General features: G+C 47.7%; 12 non-coding genes across 12 annotated transcripts; all 12 read right to left on the bottom strand.

The window, feature by feature from the left end:
* Positions 1-94: 94 nt before the first annotated feature.
* On the bottom strand, positions 95-167 carry trnav-aac (transfer RNA valine (anticodon AAC)). Its single transcript has one exon. It is a non-coding gene; the product is annotated as a tRNA-Val (tRNA).
* A 2,433-nt stretch (positions 168-2,600) lies between these two features.
* trnay-gua (transfer RNA tyrosine (anticodon GUA)) lies at positions 2,601-2,687 on the bottom strand. Its single transcript is given in 2 exon segments — positions 2,601-2,636; positions 2,651-2,687. It is a non-coding gene; the product is annotated as a tRNA-Tyr (tRNA).
* A 591-nt stretch (positions 2,688-3,278) lies between these two features.
* trnal-cag (transfer RNA leucine (anticodon CAG)) lies at positions 3,279-3,360 on the bottom strand. The gene has a single exon. It is a non-coding gene; the product is annotated as a tRNA-Leu (tRNA).
* A 422-nt stretch (positions 3,361-3,782) lies between these two features.
* On the bottom strand, positions 3,783-3,855 carry trnav-aac (transfer RNA valine (anticodon AAC)). The gene has a single exon. It is a non-coding gene; the product is annotated as a tRNA-Val (tRNA).
* A 3,110-nt stretch (positions 3,856-6,965) lies between these two features.
* Positions 6,966-7,047, bottom strand: trnal-cag (transfer RNA leucine (anticodon CAG)). Its single transcript has one exon. It is a non-coding gene; the product is annotated as a tRNA-Leu (tRNA).
* Positions 7,048-7,469: 422 nt separating this feature from the next.
* Positions 7,470-7,542, bottom strand: trnav-aac (transfer RNA valine (anticodon AAC)). The gene has a single exon. It is a non-coding gene; the product is annotated as a tRNA-Val (tRNA).
* Positions 7,543-9,975: 2,433 nt separating this feature from the next.
* On the bottom strand, positions 9,976-10,062 carry trnay-gua (transfer RNA tyrosine (anticodon GUA)). The gene is given in 2 exon segments: positions 9,976-10,011; positions 10,026-10,062. It is a non-coding gene; the product is annotated as a tRNA-Tyr (tRNA).
* A 591-nt stretch (positions 10,063-10,653) lies between these two features.
* trnal-cag (transfer RNA leucine (anticodon CAG)) lies at positions 10,654-10,735 on the bottom strand. The gene has a single exon. It is a non-coding gene; the product is annotated as a tRNA-Leu (tRNA).
* A 422-nt stretch (positions 10,736-11,157) lies between these two features.
* Positions 11,158-11,230, bottom strand: trnav-aac (transfer RNA valine (anticodon AAC)). The gene has a single exon. It is a non-coding gene; the product is annotated as a tRNA-Val (tRNA).
* Positions 11,231-13,663: 2,433 nt separating this feature from the next.
* On the bottom strand, positions 13,664-13,750 carry trnay-gua (transfer RNA tyrosine (anticodon GUA)). The gene is given in 2 exon segments: positions 13,664-13,699; positions 13,714-13,750. It is a non-coding gene; the product is annotated as a tRNA-Tyr (tRNA).
* A 591-nt stretch (positions 13,751-14,341) lies between these two features.
* Positions 14,342-14,423, bottom strand: trnal-cag (transfer RNA leucine (anticodon CAG)). The gene has a single exon. It is a non-coding gene; the product is annotated as a tRNA-Leu (tRNA).
* Positions 14,424-14,845: 422 nt separating this feature from the next.
* Positions 14,846-14,918, bottom strand: trnav-aac (transfer RNA valine (anticodon AAC)). The gene has a single exon. It is a non-coding gene; the product is annotated as a tRNA-Val (tRNA).
* Positions 14,919-15,676: the final 758 nt, after the last annotated feature.

The raw sequence follows: 15,676 nt of genomic DNA, 5'->3' as shown, positions 1-15,676 counted from the left end.
TCTGAGTGTTCAAGTCCCTTCAGAGATCAAGCACATGTCCTTGATCCTATTCGTCACCTTGACTTTTTTTGTAAAAGAAGGACTTCAAAGGCCATGTTTCCACCCAGTTTCGAACTGGGGACCTTTTGCGTGTTAGGCAAACGTGATAACCACAACACTATGGAAACCCGTAGGAAGGGGCTTTTAAGGGGACTGGTGAAGTCACAAAGCAGTTGCCAAACAATGAAACACGACGATGTGTCCAAAGTGGGGGCAGATTGACAATTGTCCAAATAGACAAAGATGTCTCCTTTGTAGGGAAACTTGTTCCAGAAATTATGGGCTTTTCTTCAACAAAACAAGACATCACAATCGCGGCTTGAAAGAAACACCTTAGTCACCCTCGGGGTCACTTTGATATCTCGGTGGACTCAACTTGTGCCCTTGGAGTCAATGGTTTGTAAATAGGCTTGTAGCCTCCTCTAACCTTGTCTGGATGGCTGGATGTCTGGCCTTTTGAAGAATGAAGTTAAGGTCCTTTCAGCCAGCCAATAAGCCTTTTCAAACTATTTGCCAAGTCGCAACATAAATAGGGATTGTTCTGAAAACCGGGCTTGAACCAGGGACCTTTAGAACTTCAGTCTAACTTTCTCCTAAGTGAGTATTTCAGCTTCTGAGGTGGTGTTCTGCTTTTTCAGTCGTGGGTAAAAGTGGGGGCAGGGTGAAGCTGTGTCTGTGCCACGTATGTTGCTGTGTACCTGGTCCAGTGTGTTCTCATCTTGGGTTGGAATGTCCCCATGTCCCCATGTTTTTATGTGCAGTGACAGCAGTTCACAGATAGCGCTGAAAGATGACCCGAACCGTTCGACCGAGGACCAAGACAAATCCTATCTCCACTCAAAACCTAACCAAATGTCAGTTCCCTGACCGGGAATCGAACAACAGCCGCGGTGGTGAGAGCACCAAGTCCCAGCCACTAGACAACCAGGGGCTGCATCAGGGCTGCACTCCGAAAGGCAGAGACTGTGTCGCTTTGACGTACTCCAGCAAAGGAACCAAAATAGTTCTGAGACTGGACCTTCTCTGCCAACGCTGCATCAGCAGGGGAATTAGCTCAAATGGTAGAGCGCTCGCTTAGCATGTGAGAGGTAGCGGGATCAATGCCCGCATTCTCCATAAACTCCTTTGTTTTTTTGATGAAATGTTCCCACGTAGCGAATACTAATCCGGGCCCCAATCCCGATATCTAGGCCAAACACAGCCATAGGTATCACCCTAAACCCAGTCCTAACTGCATTCTCCCCTCTAGCACCTTGTCTTGTCTTGTTGTGGGATCAATGCCCGCAATCTTCAAGGAGTTCTTTGCCTTTTGTAGAAGAGATGTTGGGATTGGATCTACCCCTTAGCATCCGACAAATACCCCAAACCTGGGGAATTACCTCAAATGGTAAAGTGCTTGCTTAGCATGCGAGAAGTAGCAGAGTCGATACCCGCATTCTCCAAGGAATCCTTTGTATTTTGTAAAAGAGATGTGGGATCGGAAATGAGTCCAGGATCTATCCCTCAGCGTCAGACAAATACCCCAAACCTAATCCTGGCCGCGTTCTCTAGATTAGTCTCTTATCATGGAATAGTGAAGAAGCCCAGTACGTGATTTATTGTTCCCAAGTAGCGCATCAAGGTGACCCCAACCATTCCACCGAAGCCTTGCAGAGATGAAGAGGCCCCGAAATGTCCACCCCCAAGATGAACTGAGGTCTTAAACTACCCACATGGACAATCCAAATATCTTCTGGACAAAAAGAGTTCGTGGTCAGACAAGACAAAGGGTGAGCCGGTCACCTGAACATGAAACGTTTGATCTGAGTGTCCGGGATTCAAGTCCCTGTTCAGGTGACCAGGTCTGAGGTCCACTTGCAAACGCCTCCTTTTTGCCCTCAAAATACAAGGGCAACAGGACAATCCCTTGGTACTCTATGGAAACTACATGAGGAGCCTGGCTTTTAACTGGAACTGGAAAGGCTTGTGGCCCCGCACACAAACCAAGTATCTTCTGATCAGCTGATCCTTAACATCAGCTGTCACAGACATTGGCGTCGTTTGGGGACCTCATCCTGATCCACGGTTACCACTGATTTGTAGAGTAAGTCAATAAGTCATCATACTCTTACAGGAAGACTCAGTCCAAACACTCAATTGCTGCAGGGCAAGTAGGTTCCACCAAGACTTGAACTTGGACCACTGGATTCAGAGTCCAGAGTGCTAACAATTACACCATGGAACCCTTTGTTTTGGATGTGACTGGCACCTTCTGGCGTAACAATGGAGGCTTTGCAAACCAGGACAACAACTTTACTCTTTGATGAGCGCTAAGTATTTTCGGGTACAATCCAGGGGTCTTGTGCTCTCACGGAAATGGCTGTCCTTTTCCAACAGGAGTTGAGATGAAACGTATTCAAATAGACACTCAAATGATCACTCAATCAGAATGACTCCGTTTGCCAATTCCAGACTGCGTGACAAAGACTCAAGTCCAACTCCATTGACAGGGAAGCGGAAGTCCTTCAGACAAGACGGTATTGCCATTCTTTCCTGGCAGACATAACGTAAGAAACAGCTTGTCCTTCGAGCCGGACTTGAACCAGCTACCTAAGGATGCCAACTTGAACCTCTACAGTCCTCCGCGCTTCCAACTGAGCTATCGAAGGTCTTGTTGTGTTGGGGCAAATGAGTACAGCCAAGCGTTTGACGGCGTCTTCACTGTGTACTGCTTTCCTTTCCTGAGATGCCGGATGGTGGTCCAGAATCTCTTCGAAGCCGTCCGGAAGTCCTTCTCCATGGCTTCTCCAAACTCCTCCCATGTCAGAGTTATTGCCTCAGCGAATGCCAAAGCCGCGGACCGCTTGGCTTGCCGGTTCCTGTCAGCTGAAGTCCCATGAGCCAAAAAAGGCCCAATAGAACTCCTTCAGCTTGACGGCATCCCTCACCAATGGCATCCACCTTAGGGCCACAGCCGCCTCGACAATGGAGGCACAGAACATCCCTGCCTCCTTCTGGATCTTGCAGGTCACTGGGAAGATATTCGGCTCAAAGGACCATTTGGTCCCGAACATGAAACTTTTGATCTGAGTGTCCGGGATTCAAGTCCCTGTTCAGGTGACAAGGTCTGAGGTCCACTTGCAAACGCCTCATTTTGCCCTCAAAATACCAGGACAACAGGACAACACCTTGGTACTTTATGGAAAATACATGAGGAGCCGGGCTTTTAACTGGAACTAGAAAGACTTGTGTCCCCGCACTGTCAGAAGTGGGATTTGAACCCACGCCTCATTAGAGACTGCAACCTGAATGCAGCGCCTTCGACCGCTCGGCCATCCTGACCCTCCAGGTCTCACTCCTTCTGTTCCATGAGAAACTAGGTCAGCTGTGGAATTGATCAAACATCAGGATGGCCACATCAATAAAAACTGATATCTAGAGCAGCAAAAGGCCCGATTAGCTCAGTCGGAAGAGCATGAGACTCTTAATCTCATGGTCGTGGGTTCGAGCCCCATGTTGGGCGATTCAGCAGTTTTATTGATACATCTGAAAGATATCTTTCCTGTTGAAAAGTGTTCAACATGCAGAAAACATTTCATTCCAAATACATAAAAACAAGTCTTTTGACCAAAGGCCTGGGGACTCACTTCGTAGGGCATCAGACTTTAAATCTGAGTGTTCAAGTCCCTTCAGAGATCAAGCACATGTCCTTGATCCTATTCGTCACCTTGACTTTTTTTGTAAAAGAAGGACTTCAAAGGCCATGTTTCCACCCAGTTTCGAACTGGGGACCTTTTGCGTGTTAGGCAAACGTGATAACCACAACACTATGGAAACCCGTAGGAAGGGGCTTTTAAGGGGACTGGTGAAGTCACAAAGCAGTTGCCAAACAATGAAACACGACGATGTGTCCAAAGTGGGGGCAGATTGACAATTGTCCAAATAGACAAAGATGTCTCCTTTGTAGGGAAACTTGTTCCAGAAATTATGGGCTTTTCTTCAACAAAACAAGACATCACAATCGCGGCTTGAAAGAAACACCTTAGTCACCCTCGGGGTCACTTTGATATCTCGGTGGACTCAACTTGTGCCCTTGGAGTCAATGGTTTGTAAATAGGCTTGTAGCCTCCTCTAACCTTGTCTGGATGGCTGGATGTCTGGCCTTTTGAAGAATGAAGTTAAGGTCCTTTCAGCCAGCCAATAAGCCTTTTCAAACTATTTGCCAAGTCGCAACATAAATAGGGATTGTTCTGAAAACCGGGCTTGAACCAGGGACCTTTAGAACTTCAGTCTAACTTTCTCCTAAGTGAGTATTTCAGCTTCTGAGGTGGTGTTCTGCTTTTTCAGTCGTGGGTAAAAGTGGGGGCAGGGTGAAGCTGTGTCTGTGCCACGTATGTTGCTGTGTACCTGGTCCAGTGTGTTCTCATCTTGGGTTGGAATGTCCCCATGTCCCCATGTTTTTATGTGCAGTGACAGCAGTTCACAGATAGCGCTGAAAGATGACCCGAACCGTTCGACCGAGGACCAAGACAAATCCTATCTCCACTCAAAACCTAACCAAATGTCAGTTCCCTGACCGGGAATCGAACAACAGCCGCGGTGGTGAGAGCACCAAGTCCCAGCCACTAGACAACCAGGGGCTGCATCAGGGCTGCACTCCGAAAGGCAGAGACTGTGTCGCTTTGACGTACTCCAGCAAAGGAACCAAAATAGTTCTGAGACTGGACCTTCTCTGCCAACGCTGCATCAGCAGGGGAATTAGCTCAAATGGTAGAGCGCTCGCTTAGCATGTGAGAGGTAGCGGGATCAATGCCCGCATTCTCCATAAACTCCTTTGTTTTTTTGATGAAATGTTCCCACGTAGCGAATACTAATCCGGGCCCCAATCCCGATATCTAGGCCAAACACAGCCATAGGTATCACCCTAAACCCAGTCCTAACTGCATTCTCCCCTCTAGCACCTTGTCTTGTCTTGTTGTGGGATCAATGCCCGCAATCTTCAAGGAGTTCTTTGCCTTTTGTAGAAGAGATGTTGGGATTGGATCTACCCCTTAGCATCCGACAAATACCCCAAACCTGGGGAATTACCTCAAATGGTAAAGTGCTTGCTTAGCATGCGAGAAGTAGCAGAGTCGATACCCGCATTCTCCAAGGAATCCTTTGTATTTTGTAAAAGAGATGTGGGATCGGAAATGAGTCCAGGATCTATCCCTCAGCGTCAGACAAATACCCCAAACCTAATCCTGGCCGCGTTCTCTAGATTAGTCTCTTATCATGGAATAGTGAAGAAGCCCAGTACGTGATTTATTGTTCCCAAGTAGCGCATCAAGGTGACCCCAACCATTCCACCGAAGCCTTGCAGAGATGAAGAGGCCCCGAAATGTCCACCCCCAAGATGAACTGAGGTCTTAAACTACCCACATGGACAATCCAAATATCTTCTGGACAAAAAGAGTTCGTGGTCAGACAAGACAAAGGGTGAGCCGGTCACCTGAACATGAAACGTTTGATCTGAGTGTCCGGGATTCAAGTCCCTGTTCAGGTGACCAGGTCTGAGGTCCACTTGCAAACGCCTCCTTTTTGCCCTCAAAATACGAGGGCAACAGGACAATCCCTTGGTACTCTATGGAAACTACATGAGGAGCCTGGCTTTTAACTGGAACTGGAAAGGCTTGTGGCCCCGCACACAAACCAAGTATCTTCTGATCAGCTGATCCTTAACATCAGCTGTCACAGACATTGGCGTCGTTTGGGGACCTCATCCTGATCCACGGTTACCACTGATTTGTAGAGTAAGTCAATAAGTCATCATACTCTTACAGGAAGACTCAGTCCAAACACTCAATTGCTGCAGGGCAAGTAGGTTCCACCAAGACTTGAACTTGGACCACTGGATTCAGAGTCCAGAGTGCTAACAATTACACCATGGAACCCTTTGTTTTGGATGTGACTGGCACCTTCTGGCGTAACAATGGAGGCTTTGCAAACCAGGACAACAACTTTACTCTTTGATGAGCGCTAAGTATTTTCGGGTACAATCCAGGGGTCTTGTGCTCTCACGGAAATGGCTGTCCTTTTCCAACAGGAGTTGAGATGAAACGTATTCAAATAGACACTCAAATGATCACTCAATCAGAATGACTCCATTTGCCAATTCCGGACTGCGTGACAAAGACTCAAGTCCAACTCCATTGACAGGGAAGCGGAAGTCCTTCAGACAAGACGGTATTGCCATTCTTTCCTGGCAGACATAACGTAAGAAACAGCTTGTCCTTCGAGCGGGACTTGAACCAGCTACCTAAGGATGCCAACTTGAACCTCTACAGTCCTCCGCGCTTCCAACTGAGCTATCGAAGGTCTTGTTGTGTTGGGGCAAATGAGTACAGCCAAGCGTTTGACGGCGTCTTCACTGTGTACTGCTTTCCTTTCCTGAGATGCCGGATGGTGGTCCAGAATCTCTTCGAAGCCGTCCGGAAGTCCTTCTCCATGGCTTCTCCAAACTCCTCCCATGTCAGAGTTATTGCCTCAGCGAATGCCAAAGCCGCGGACCGCTTGGCTTGCCGGTTCCTGTCAGCTGAAGTCCCATGAGCCAAAAAGGCCCAATAGAACTCCTTCAGCTTGACGGCATCCCTCACCAATGGCATCCACCTTTGGGCCACAGCCGCCTCGACAATGGAGGCACAGAACATCCCTGCCTCCTTCTGGATCTTGCAGGTCCCTGGGAAGATATTCGGCTCAAAGGACCATTTGGTCCCGAACATGAAACTTTTGATCTGAGTGTCCGGGATTCAAGTCCCTGTTCAGGTGACAAGGTCTGAGGTCCACTTGCAAACGCCTCATTTTGCCCTCAAAATACCAGGACAACAGGACAACACCTTGGTACTTTATGGAAAATACATGAGGAACCGGGCTTTTAACTGGAACTAGAAAGACTTGTGTCCCCGCACTGTCAGAAGTGGGATTTGAACCCACGCCTCATTAGAGACTGCAACCTGAATGCAGCGCCTTCGACCGCTCGGCCATCCTGACCCTCCAGGTCTCACTCCTTCTGTTCCATGAGAAACTAGGTCAGCTGTGGAATTGATCAAACATCAGGATGGCCACATCAATAAAAACTGATATCTAGAGCAGCAAAAGGCCCGATTAGCTCAGTCGGAAGAGCATGAGACTCTTAATCTCATGGTCGTGGGTTCGAGCCCCATGTTGGGCGATTCAGCAGTTTTATTGATACATCTGAAAGATATCTTTCCTGTTGAAAAGTGTTCAACATGCAGAAAACATTTCATTCCAAATACATAAAAACAAGTCTTTTGACCAAAGGCCTGGGGACTCACTTCGTAGGGCATCAGACTTTAAATCTGAGTGTTCAAGTCCCTTCAGAGATCAAGCACATGTCCTTGATCCTATTCGTCACCTTGACTTTTTTTGTAAAAGAAGGACTTCAAAGGCCATGTTTCCACCCAGTTTCGAACTGGGGACCTTTTGCGTGTTAGGCAAACGTGATAACCACAACACTATGGAAACCCGTAGGAAGGGGTTTTTAAGGGGACTGGTGAAGTCACAAAGCAGTTGCCAAACAATGAAACACGACGATGTGTCCAAAGTGGGGGCAGATTGACAATTGTCCAAATAGACAAAGATGTCTCCTTTGTAGGGAAACTTGTTCCAGAAATTATGGGCTTTTCTTCAACAAAACAAGACATCACAATCGCGGCTTGAAAGAAACACCTTAGTCACCCTCGGGGTCACTTTGATATCTCGGTGGACTCAACTTGTGCCCTTGGAGTCAATGGTTTGTAAATAGGCTTGTAGCCTCCTCTAACCTTGTCTGGATGGCTGGATGTCTGGCCTTTTGAAGAATGAAGTTAAGGTCCTTTCAGCCAGCCAATAAGCCTTTTCAAACTATTTGCCAAGTCGCAACATAAATAGGGATTGTTCTGAAAACCGGGCTTGAACCAGGGACCTTTAGAACTTCAGTCTAACTTTCTCCTAAGTGAGTATTTCAGCTTCTGAGGTGGTGTTCTGCTTTTTCAGTCGTGGGTAAAAGTGGGGGCAGGGTGAAGCTGTGTCTGTGCCACGTATGTTGCTGTGTACCTGGTCCAGTGTGTTCTCATCTTGGGTTGGAATGTCCCCATGTCCCCATGTTTTTATGTGCAGTGACAGCAGTTCACAGATAGCGCTGAAAGATGACCCGAACCGTTCGACCGAGGACCAAGACAAATCCTATCTCCACTCAAAACCTAACCAAATGTCAGTTCCCTGACCGGGAATCGAACAACAGCCGCGGTGGTGAGAGCACCAAGTCCCAGCCACTAGACAACCAGGGGCTGCATCAGGGCTGCACTCCGAAAGGCAGAGACTGTGTCGCTTTGACGTACTCCAGCAAAGGAACCAAAATAGTTCTGAGACTGGACCTTCTCTGCCAACGCTGCATCAGCAGGGGAATTAGCTCAAATGGTAGAGCGCTCGCTTAGCATGTGAGAGGTAGCGGGATCAATGCCCGCATTCTCCATAAACTCCTTTGTTTTTTTGATGAAATGTTCCCACGTAGCGAATACTAATCCGGGCCCCAATCCCGATATCTAGGCCAAACACAGCCATAGGTATCACCCTAAACCCAGTCCTAACTGCATTCTCCCCTCTAGCACCTTGTCTTGTCTTGTTGTGGGATCAATGCCCGCAATCTTCAAGGAGTTCTTTGCCTTTTGTAGAAGAGATGTTGGGATTGGATCTACCCCTTAGCATCCGACAAATACCCCAAACCTGGGGAATTACCTCAAATGGTAAAGTGCTTGCTTAGCATGCGAGAAGTAGCAGAGTCGATACCCGCATTCTCCAAGGAATCCTTTGTATTTTGTAAAAGAGATGTGGGATCGGAAATGAGTCCAGGATCTATCCCTCAGCGTCAGACAAATACCCCAAACCTAATCCTGGCCGCGTTCTCTAGATTAGTCTCTTATCATGGAATAGTGAAGAAGCCCAGTACGTGATTTATTGTTCCCAAGTAGCGCATCAAGGTGACCCCAACCATTCCACCGAAGCCTTGCAGAGATGAAGAGGCCCCGAAATGTCCACCCCCAAGATGAACTGAGGTCTTAAACTACCCACATGGACAATCCAAATATCTTCTGGACAAAAAGAGTTCGTGGTCAGACAAGACAAAGGGTGAGCCGGTCACCTGAACATGAAACGTTTGATCTGAGTGTCCGGGATTCAAGTCCCTGTTCAGGTGACCAGGTCTGAGGTCCACTTGCAAACGCCTCCTTTTTGCCCTCAAAATACAAGGGCAACAGGACAATCCCTTGGTACTCTATGGAAACTACATGAGGAGCCTGGCTTTTAACTGGAACTGGAAAGGCTTGTGGCCCCGCACACAAACCAAGTATCTTCTGATCAGCTGATCCTTAACATCAGCTGTCACAGACATTGGCGTCGTTTGGGGACCTCATCCTGATCCACGGTTACCACTGATTTGTAGAGTAAGTCAATAAGTCATCATACTCTTACAGGAAGACTCAGTCCAAACACTCAATTGCTGCAGGGCAAGTAGGTTCCACCAAGACTTGAACTTGGACCACTGGATTCAGAGTCCAGAGTGCTAACAATTACACCATGGAACCCTTTGTTTTGGATGTGACTGGCACCTTCTGGCGTAACAATGGAGGCTTTGCAAACCAGGACAACAACTTTACTCTTTGATGAGCGCTAAGTATTTTCGGGTACAATCCAGGGGTCTTGTGCTCTCACGGAAATGGCTGTCCTTTTCCAACAGGAGTTGAGATGAAACGTATTCAAATAGACACTCAAATGATCACTCAATCAGAATGACTCCGTTTGCCAATTCCAGACTGCGTGACAAAGACTCAAGTCCAACTCCATTGACAGGGAAGCGGAAGTCCTTCAGACAAGACGGTATTGCCATTCTTTCCTGGCAGACATAACGTAAGAAACAGCTTGTCCTTCGAGCCGGACTTGAACCAGCTACCTAAGGATGCCAACTTGAACCTCTACAGTCCTCCGCGCTTCCAACTGAGCTATCGAAGGTCTTGTTGTGTTGGGGCAAATGAGTACAGCCAAGCGTTTGACGGCGTCTTCACTGTGTACTGCTTTCCTTTCCTGAGATGCCGGATGGTGGTCCAGAATCTCTTCGAAGCCGTCCGGAAGTCCTTCTCCATGGCTTCTCCAAACTCCTCCCATGTCAGAGTTATTGCCTCAGCGAATGCCAAAGCCGCGGACCGCTTGGCTTGCCGGTTCCTGTCAGCTGAAGTCCCATGAGCCAAAAAAGGCCCAATAGAACTCCTTCAGCTTGACGGCATCCCTCACCAATGGCATCCACCTTAGGGCCACAGCCGCCTCGACAATGGAGGCACAGAACATCCCTGCCTCCTTCTGGATCTTGCAGGTCACTGGGAAGATATTCGGCTCAAAGGACCATTTGGTCCCGAACATGAAACTTTTGATCTGAGTGTCCGGGATTCAAGTCCCTGTTCAGGTGACAAGGTCTGAGGTCCACTTGCAAACGCCTCATTTTGCCCTCAAAATACCAGGACAACAGGACAACACCTTGGTACTTTATGGAAAATACATGAGGAGCCGGGCTTTTAACTGGAACTAGAAAGACTTGTGTCCCCGCACTGTCAGAAGTGGGATTTGAACCCACGCCTCATTAGAGACTGCAACCTGAATGCAGCGCCTTCGACCGCTCGGCCATCCTGACCCTCCAGGTCTCACTCCTTCTGTTCCATGAGAAACTAGGTCAGCTGTGGAATTGATCAAACATCAGGATGGCCACATCAATAAAAACTGATATCTAGAGCAGCAAAAGGCCCGATTAGCTCAGTCGGAAGAGCATGAGACTCTTAATCTCATGGTCGTGGGTTCGAGCCCCATGTTGGGCGATTCAGCAGTTTTATTGATACATCTGAAAGATATCTTTCCTGTTGAAAAGTGTTCAACATGCAGAAAACATTTCATTCCAAATACATAAAAACAAGTCTTTTGACCAAAGGCCTGGGGACTCACTTCGTAGGGCATCAGACTTTAAATCTGAGTGTTCAAGTCCCTTCAGAGATCAAGCACATGTCCTTGATCCTATTCGTCACCTTGACTTTTTTTGTAAAAGAAGGACTTCAAAGGCCATGTTTCCACCCAGTTTCGAACTGGGGACCTTTTGCGTGTTAGGCAAACGTGATAACCACAACACTATGGAAACCCGTAGGAAGGGGCTTTTAAGGGGACTGGTGAAGTCACAAAGCAGTTGCCAAACAATGAAACACGACGATGTGTCCAAAGTGGGGGCAGATTGACAATTGTCCAAATAGACAAAGATGTCTCCTTTGTAGGGAAACTTGTTCCAGAAATTATGGGCTTTTCTTCAACAAAACAAGACATCACAATCGCGGCTTGAAAGAAACACCTTAGTCACCCTCGGGGTCACTTTGATATCTCGGTGGACTCAACTTGTGCCCTTGGAGTCAATGGTTTGTAAATAGGCTTGTAGCCTCCTCTAACCTTGTCTGGATGGCTGGATGTCTGGCCTTTTGAAGAATGAAGTTAAGGTCCTTTCAGCCAGCCAATAAGCCTTTTCAAACTATTTGCCAAGTCGCAACATAAATAGGGATTGTTCTGAAAACCGGGCTTGAACCAGGGACCTTTAGAACTTCAGTCTAACTTTCTCCTAAGTGAGTATTTCAGCTTCTGAGGTGGTGTTCTGCTTTTTCAGTCGTGGGTAAAAGTGGGGGCAGGGTGAAGCTGTGTCTGTGCCACGTATGTTGCTGTGTACCTGGTCCAGTGTGTTCTCATCTTGGGTTGGAATGTCCCCATGTCCCCATGTTTTTATGTGCAGTGACAGCAGTTCACAGATAGCGCTGAAAGATGACCCGAACCGTTCGACCGAGGACCAAGACAAATCCTATCTCCACTCAAAACCTAACCAAATGTCAGTTCCCTGACCGGGAATCGAACAACAGCCGCGGTGGTGAGAGCACCAAGTCCCAGCCACTAGACAACCAGGGGCTGCATCAGGGCTGCACTCCGAAAGGCAGAGACTGTGTCGCTTTGACGTACTCCAGCAAAGGAACCAAAATAGTTCTGAGACTGGACCTTCTCTGCCAACGCTGCATCAGCAGGGGAATTAGCTCAAATGGTAGAGCGCTCGCTTAGCATGTGAGAGGTAGCGGGATCAATGCCCGCATTCTCCATAAACTCCTTTGTTTTTTTGATGAAATGTTCCCACGTAGCGAATACTAATCCGGGCCCCAATCCCGATATCTAGGCCAAACACAGCCATAGGTATCACCCTAAACCCAGTCCTAACTGCATTCTCCCCTCTAGCACCTTGTCTTGTCTTGTTGTGGGATCAATGCCCGCAATCTTCAAGGAGTTCTTTGCCTTTTGTAGAAGAGATGTTGGGATTGGATCTACCCCTTAGCATCCGACAAATACCCCAAACCTGGGGAATTACCTCAAATGGTAAAGTGCTTGCTTAGCATGCGAGAAGTAGCAGAGTCGATACCCGCATTCTCCAAGGAATCCTTTGTATTTTGTAAAAGAGATGTGGGATCGGAAATGAGTCCAGGATCTATCCCTCAGCGTCAGACAAATACCCCAAACCTAATCCTGGCCGCGTTCTCTAGATTAGTCTCTTATCATGGAATAGTGAAGAAGCCCAGTACGTGATTTATTGTTCCCAAGTAGCGCATCAAGGTGACCCCAACCATTCCACCGAAGCCTTGCAGAGATGAAGAGGCCCCGAAATGTCCACCCCCAAGATGAACTGAGGTCTTAAACTACCCACATGGACAATCCAAATATCTTCTGGACAAAAAGAGTTCGTGGTCAGACAAGACAAAGGGTGAGCCGGTCACCTGAACATGAAACGTTTGATCTGAGTGTCCGGGATTCAAGTCCCTGTTCAGGTGACCAGGTCTGAGGTCCACTTGCAAACGCCTCCTTTTTGCCCTCAAAATACAAGGGCAACAGGACAATCCCTTGGTACTCTATGGAAACTACATGAGGAGCCTGGCTTTTAACTGGAACTGGAAAGGCTTGTGGCCCCGCACACAAACCAAGTATCTTCTGATCAGCTGATCCTTAACATCAGCTGTCACAGACATTGGCGTCGTTTGGGGACCTCATCCTGATCCACGGTTACCACTGATTTGTAGAGTAAGTCAATAAGTCATCATACTCTTACAGGAAGACTCAGTCCAAACACTCAATTGCTGCAGGGCAAGTAGGTTCCACCAAGACTTGAACTTGGACCACTGGATTCAGAGTCCAGAGTGCTAACAATTACACCATGGAACCCTTTGTTTTGGATGTGACTGGCACCTTCTGGCGTAACAATGGAGGCTTTGCAAACCAGGACAACAACTTTACTCTTTGATGAGCGCTAAGTATTTTCGGGTACAATCCAGGGGTCTTGTGCTCTCACGGAAATGGCTGTCCTTTTCCAACAGGAGTTGAGATGAAACGTATTCAAATAGACACTCAAATGATCACTCAATCAGAATGACTCCGTTTGCCAATTCCAGACTGCGTGACAAAGACTCAAGTCCAACTCCATTGACAGGGAAGCGGAAGTCCTTCAGACAAGACGGTATTGCCATTCTTTCCTGGCAGACATAACGTAAGAAACAGCTTGTCCTTCGAGCCGGACTTGAACCAGCTACCTAAGGATGCCAACTTGAACCTCTACAGTCCTCCGCGCTTCCAACTGAGCTATCGAAGGTCTTGTTGTGTTGGGGCAAATGAGTACAGCCAAGCGTTTGACGGCGTCTTCACTGTGTACTGCTTTCCTTTCCTGAGATGCCGGATGGTGGTCCAGAATCTCTTCGAAGCCGTCCGGAAGTCCTTCTCCATGGCTTCTCCAAACTCCTCCCATGTCAGAGTTATTGCCTCAGCGAATGCCAAAGCCGCGGACCGCTTGGCTTGCCGGTTCCTGTCAGCTGAAGTCCCATGAGCCAAAAAAGGCCCAATAGAACTCCTTCAGCTTGACGGCATCCCTCACCAATGGCATCCACCTTAGGGCCACAGCCGCCTCGACAATGGAGGCACAGAACATCCCTGCCTCCTTCTGGATCTTGCAGGTCACTGGGAAGATATTCGGCTCAAAGGACCATTTGGTCCCGAACATGAAACTTTTGATCTGAGTGTCCGGGATTCAAGTCCCTGTTCAGGTGACAAGGTCTGAGGTCCACTTGCAAACGCCTCATTTTGCCCTCAAAATACCAGGACAACAGGACAACACCTTGGTACTTTATGGAAAATACATGAGGAGCCGGGCTTTTAACTGGAACTAGAAAGACTTGTGTCCCCGCACTGTCAGAAGTGGGATTTGAACCCACGCCTCATTAGAGACTGCAACCTGAATGCAGCGCCTTCGACCGCTCGGCCATCCTGACCCTCCAGGTCTCACTCCTTCTGTTCCATGAGAAACTAGGTCAGCTGTGGAATTGATCAAACATCAGGATGGCCACATCAATAAAAACTGATATCTAGAGCAGCAAAAGGCCCGATTAGCTCAGTCGGAAGAGCATGAGACTCTTAATCTCATGGTCGTGGGTTCGAGCCCCATGTTGGGCGATTCAGCAGTTTTATTGATACATCTGAAAGATATCTTTCCTGTTGAAAAGTGTTCAACATGCAGAAAACATTTCATTCCAAATACATAAAAACAAGTCTTTTGACCAAAGGCCTGGGGACTCACTTCGTAGGGCATCAGACTTTAAATCTGAGTGTTCAAGTCCCTTCAGAGATCAAGCACATGTCCTTGATCCTATTCGTCACCTTGACTTTTTTTGTAAAAGAAGGACTTCAAAGGCCATGTTTCCACCCAGTTTCGAACTGGGGACCTTTTGCGTGTTAGGCAAACGTGATAACCACAACACTATGGAAACCCGTAGGAAGGGGCTTTTAAGGGGACTGGTGAAGTCACAAAGCAGTTGCCAAACAATGAAACACGACGATGTGTCCAAAGTGGGGGCAGATTGACAATTGTCCAAATAGACAAAGATGTCTCCTTTGTAGGGAAACTTGTTCCAGAAATTATGGGCTTTTCTTCAACAAAACAAGACATCACAATCGCGGCTTGAAAGAAACACCTTAGTCACCCTCGGGGTCACTTTGATATCTCGGTGGACTCAACTTGTGCCCTTGGAGTCAATGGTTTGTAAATAGGCTTGTAGCCTCCTCTAACCTTGTCTGGATGGCTGGATGTCTGGCCTTTTGAAGAATGAAGTTAAGGTCCTTTCAGCCAGCCAATAAGCCTTTTCAAACTATTTGCCAAGTCGCAACATAAATAGGGATTGTTCTGAAAACCGGGCTTGAACCAGGGACCTTTAGAACTTCAGTCTAACTTTCTCCTAAGTGAGTATTTCAGCTTCTGAGGTGGTGTTCTGCTTTTTCAGTCGTGGGTAAAAGTGGGGGCAGGGTGAAGCTGTGTCTGTGCCACGTATGTTGCTGTGTACCTGGTCCAGTGTGTTCTCATCTTGGGTTGGAATGTCCCCATGTCCCCATGTTTTTATGTGCAGTGACAGCAGTTCACAGATAGCGCTGAAAGATGACCCGAACCGTTCGACCGAGGACCAAGACAAATCCTATCTCCACTCAAAACCTAACCAAATGTCAGTTCCCTGACCGGGAATCGAACAACAGC

Source organism: Doryrhamphus excisus, linkage group LG6, assembly GCF_037039965.1.
Source record: "Doryrhamphus excisus strain RoL-2023G ecotype Guam linkage group LG6, RoL_Dexc_Guam_v1.1, whole genome shotgun sequence".
Taxonomy (NCBI): Eukaryota; Metazoa; Chordata; class Actinopteri; order Syngnathiformes; family Syngnathidae; genus Doryrhamphus; species Doryrhamphus excisus.
Note: the sequence above shows the minus strand (reverse complement) of the source record. Positions and strands in the feature narration are given on the sequence as shown.